Genomic DNA, 6,000 nt, shown 5'->3' with positions numbered 1-6,000 from the left:
GAGAGCCTTTTTAAATCCTAGTTCTAGCCTCAGCTGCCCTTGTCGAACAAGGTTCCAATGATTTGTTTGACTAGCGGAATTATATTGACTTAAATCGAAGCAGAATATGGCGTTACCAGCTGCAAATTCTTCGAAACTAATGTTTACTCCTTGGTCACTATAGTGTGTGTCAGAGCCGCTGAAAAGAGTATAGTAAGATCGTACGTACAGCCCCTTGTCAAAGTCAGGTCTTAAAGGTTTGGAAGGTATTTGTTCAGAGTTTGCAAAAAACGCTATATAATTAAGTCCGAAAGTTTCAAAATTTAAAGGGTTTTTCGAGAAAGACCCATTATACGCCTCGTGATCTACGAAACATACTAAAGACCTATTAGGGTTGGGTCCTAAATATATATTTTCGATAGAAGTAGTTAATATGTTAGGAGAAATTGTGAAAACTTTCGTTTCGGTGCGAGTGAAAGCGTATTGAGCCGCTTTGACACTTAAGGCGTGCTCGTGTGCCAATAATATTTTAGGAGCGACTTGAACTTTAGGAACGTACAGAATAGCTTCGCTATTTCGTTTTTATACACTTTTCCGTCAGGCCCCATTAAACAAAACGAAGATTTGGCTCTATAAAGTTTCAATCTTAACCCTACACCATTAATTAAGAGTTTTGAAACGTTACAAAAATCCGAACAAAGAGCGAAATATGTTTCGAATTCTTTAGATTTCGTGCAAAACGATTTTCGTTTTAGGTATCCTTGGTTTTCCGTTAGAGAATCCATTTTCCCGGCAGTATCTTTATAAAACATAGCCGTTTGTAAATGAGAGTTCATAGCGTCGGAACCGTAAGTCGTTATAGCAGATATAAAGGCGTTAAAGGCGTACATATTAGCGGAAGCCGTAACGAGACAATCTCCGACGTATAAATCTACTCTTTCCAATTGACTATGTCCGAAATTATTTACCGGACCTACGTTATCCGTATCGCCTATATCGCCACCATTTTCATCGGTTATTTTATTTCGAGTGTATAACATTATTAAAGAAGTATCGGTATATTCGTTACCCGTACCTGGGCAATCAAATTCGATAGGTTGATCTCCTTTCCGAGATGTTAAAGGTTGTACAGCGATAGTTTTTATATTTTCGACAGACGTTTGCGTTGGAGGAATTTTATGTATGTCCAATTCCGAAAGAACTCCTTCGGCCATTTTTAATTTGTTTTTTTTATTTAATTAAAATTTGGAGAAAATATCACGTGGCGTCTTAAACGCTAGTTTTCTTTCAACTGATTTCAAATGATTCTTGACACGACGTTTTATAGTGTTTTTCTTCTTCTTCTTTAGGCTATCTTTTTTCTTAGTAGTTTTTCTTTTTTTAAGACCAGATCCGTATTGTTTTCTAACATTTTCTAACGTTTCGGTAGCTCTTCTTTTAACGGATTCTTTAAGATTTTCGCCTTTAACTACGTCGCTTAAAACGTTTTGAGACGTCCCTATTAATTGTTTTCCAACAAACTTTGCTCCTTTCACTAGAAAAGGGGCGACGTATCTACCGAATCTGGCCAGTATAGCTCCAATACCAAATCCGGTTTGTCCCCCATAGCCCCTTTGAAACGGTCTTCCCAGATATACGCTATTTATAACCCCTTGACCCGTTTGGGCTTGATTTAAGTAATAAGTATTATAATAACATTGCTGATGATTTTTTATTTTCTATCGCCGCTGTTCGACGCATTTTATACGTAATTTACAAGACAAAGTCCCGAATTGAAATGGGGCATTTTGTCCAAGATGATTCCTTATATCTATGGTTATCGTATCGAAATATTTTTTGGATAAGGGGATATAATGAGGGGAATCGAATGTTTTGACGATCGTAGAACCGTATTTATTATTATAATAATCCACGGGTACGATTCTCAATAAAGGCACTGTCGAATTACCGACAATTTGGTTTTCGACAATATCCGTATAAATATATAATTCGGAAGGTCCCTGAAAATTAAGACGCGCCTGATATTGGCTTGTGCCATGTATATTTTTATTATCGACGAATCTTAAAATATCCGCCAAATGACGACTTAAACTTAAAAAAGCCGTCGAGTCGATAGATTCTTTATTTTTCTGTTTTACTATTACGTGACCGCTAATTCCATCGTGAATTAATTTTATAAATGCCGAATTACATATTTCGGTATGTTTAATAACTTGCAATATATGATCTATAGATTGATAATTTCCAGACCTAATATCCTCCACGTAATATTTATCAACGTGAACTTCTTCTTCATCAAATTCTTGATCTTTTTTCTCTTTTTCGCTTCCCCATCCTTTTTCTCGGAACTGTCAACGACTTCCCCGGGTGGAGGAGGGGCGGTGGTGGTAGCAGAAAGGCGTTTAGAAGGGGGAGGTTTTTTAAATTTTTCTTTCTTTCGTTTGCAAAGTTTTGAATGTATTTCTTTTTTCCTCGCGAGTTTTTCTTTTTCGTTTTCTTTTAAAACGTTATAGAAACTGTTTGTATATATAATTTCAACTAAAGCTACTTCCCAATTTTTATCGGAACTTTCTAAATTAATAGGATTAGGTAATTTTGTAATATACGACGAGATTTTGTTCGAAGGGAAAAAATCCATAAAGGAATCACTCGGTAGCGTCAGGTAAAATCCCGATTTGTTCGACATTTTCGGCTAACACCCAAGAATTTTGAGATTTGGGTAAACCTAAAAATTTCACGAAATATTCTAGTTTTCCTTTACGTTTTCTTTTCTTGAGAATAGATTCTATTTTGAAGCTACGAGGCTTGGAGCATTTAATGAGTTGTTGACTGTAGAAATACCCTTTTATATCTGAACCTTCCAAATCTTGCAATTTATATAAATGAGGAACTCTCGATTTTAAAATACCGACAATTTTAAATACTTCGATCGAAAAGTTTCCTTCGTACCCTTTAGCGAAGGCCGATTTCAGTTTCGACACGCGTACGTAGTCCCCCAATTGAAATTTGGGAGTCTTAACGATTATTTTCTTCGTTTTCTGGTCTTTTTTATAAATATTTTTATAAACTCTTAAAATATTGGTAGGGTTGACGTTATTCGGAGCCATTTTAAAACTCGAATGATAAGCCGAATTATAGGCGTTAAGAAAATTATCAATTTGATCGATGTATCTGTAAGTATTATAATGGGTGAAATATTTATGCATTCGTGTTTTAATCGTTCTATTGAATCTTTCTACGAAAGGGGCGTGGTGAGGTTCGGAAGTCATCGTGTCAAATTTAATATTTCTTTCTTTAAGAAACTTTCTGACTTTGAAATTAACAAACTCTTTACCCGAATCGAAATAGATTTTGCGAGGCGAATTGCTTTTATCCGGAGAGAACATAATTTTTAAACCTTTCAATACTTCGTCGGCCGTCTTTCGCTTTAAAGGGACAATGAAACCTTTTCTAGAGAAACAATCTATACCCATTAATAAATAATTGAAATTATCGTTATATTGAGAATAGGTTTTCATATCGACTAAATCCAATTCGAATCTGTCGCCGATATTAAAAACGGGTATTTTACGTCCAGGAAATTTTTTTAAAGGAGTTTTGTGTAAAGTATAAGCTTCCGAAGTTTCTAAAAATTCGCGTACATTTTTTCTCGAAATTCCTTTATCTTTTACGGCCTCATATAAAGATTCGATACTCGAAAATGAAGCGGGATGCGAAACGTCGAAATAGATTTCGTTTAAGGATTTTCCTTGATTGTTCGATAAGTCTCCCATACTCCTCCTTTGTTAAATTTTTTTTCTTTTTTATTCCCGGGGTTATAGGAAGAACGCGTTTTCTTTTAGGTTTTAAAATTGACCTATTCGGCGTTTTTGCGGTAGTAGTTTTATTTCTAAGTCTTTTTTTAATCGGTAACGAACTCGGAGTTGTTGTTAATTGAAATGATTGGGGTGTTGATGGTGGTGGTGGTGGGGTCGGTTGTTGTTGTTGTTGAAGAAATAATGGTTTAGTTTTTTTAACGTAATTTTCGACAAATGGTTCGAATTCTTTCCATCCAATAGGCGGGGATAATAAAACGTTTCCTTCGTCGAAATATTTAATAGCGTAATAAACTAATTCGCTAATATCGCTATTTAATACTCGAGAATCGTCTATAAAAACGCATCCGTCTTTATCAGGCCACTTTACTCTTCTTTCGTTAGTCGACAAATAATTTAAAATATCTTTCGCGCGTGATCTATATTCCATAGAAAATAAATTAATCCAAGGTTGTAAAGAATTATGTTCTTGAGGATTTTTAGTCGTTTGATATCTTTGCCATAATTGTTGATATAAAACCCATTTAGTTTTATCGTCTAAATTAACGTTGTTAATTATTTCGCGCATATCATTTTCCAAATTAGTTAACGTATTGACGTCGTTGGAAACCGGAGACGATTCGGGTTTTTCGTAGGGTACTAAAGTCATTTTTTTAGCGAATTTCATTTTCTAGAACTAAATAAAGATCCAATAACAGACGCGGCCAAGGATAAAAGCAAAGAAAAGATCCCTCCGCCATTTTGATTATTTAATAGCGATCTTTTTAATTTCCAATTAACTTTTTTATCGGCGATTTTTCTTAATTTATTTTTATATTTAGATAATTTTTTAAAATTGTTCGAACTTAATTCGATTTCCGTTAAGGGTATTAAGCGCGACTTCGCTTAGAGTTTCGTTAAGTTCTTTATCGGCGTTTTTCAAAAGACCTAAACGTTGATTTCTTTTTAATTTGCTTAAAGTTTTAATTAAGTGTATATTCTTTTTAGCTAAACTTTGACAAAAATTTCCTTTCCTTCGTCGTTTCGAAGAAGGTCTTTTACGTTTCATAGACATCTTAAAAATGAAGCTAGGTATCGAAATTTATCTTCTTTTATTTAGAAACGTAGATAGTAATTTTTTCATTCGGGAAAATATTAGTTCTAATTCTCCATTCCTCGGGACAATTTTGACTTAAATCGAATAATAAATAAGAATAAGGATTTTTGGTAGCGTCTTTGTAACTTTCTTGAATAAATTTCCAATTATACGGATCGATTTGTTTGAATAAAAAATTGACTTGCATTTTATCTCTAATTTGTCTAAATAAAATAATATATTTAGAGTTTAAAGATATTTCTCCTATATTTTTATGAAATAAATTTTGTACTAAAAATAAAACCGATATAGATCTATGATGACTATATTTAGTAAATATATCGGCTATTAAAGTACTTTTATTTTCGCTCATTAAATCGTCAATTATCATTAATATATTTTTAGAACCGTCGTAAATAGTAATATAATCCGGTAATCCACGAATAAAATTAATATTACTATTACTTTTCATATCGTCATAAAAAGGTTGCCATTCCGAATAATAATAATCAATTTGATCAATTTTAGGTTTAAACATATATTCTAATTCTTTAATAATTCTATAACAGAATACTGTTTTACCGCTACCGGAACTACCGGCTAACAATATCGATGCTGGATGTTCGAAAGGTATTATCATACGTCTTACTTCGAACTTTATATAAATACGAATGAATCAAAAATATGAAATGCTATTAAATAATTAATTAACGCGTTCGCGCGCTCGCGAGGAAAATTAATTTTAAACGCGCGCGGATTTTACGCGCACGCGCGCGGATGGAGGCCGCCCCCCTCACCCCCACAAAAATTTTTTGGAGGGACAAAGTCCCTCCAAATAATTTTTTTTTAAAGTATTTTGTAAAGAAAAAAAACATCTGCTTCTTGACTATTTACTAAATTCTTTTTCTGCTCTAACCTTTACCACCAACGTTATCATTAAGCTGACAAACTTTTCTTGACCTACATATAATGTAGGGGGCTGGTTTCTTCTATTTTCAACAAAAATTCTTACCTAAAAATACCCTATACTCTTTGGAGAAAAAAAAATTGACAACTTTCTCTTTTGGGGTAGGAGTGGTTACATCGTCAACCATAATCTCTAACTTAAAATCCCAAAAGTAAAGAGATGGG

Source organism: Phalangium opilio, unplaced genomic scaffold, assembly GCF_054372755.1.
Source record: "Phalangium opilio isolate 3A_F unplaced genomic scaffold, DU_Popi_V2 ptg000230l_1, whole genome shotgun sequence".
Taxonomy (NCBI): domain Eukaryota; kingdom Metazoa; phylum Arthropoda; class Arachnida; order Opiliones; family Phalangiidae; genus Phalangium; species Phalangium opilio.
Note: the sequence above shows the minus strand (reverse complement) of the source record.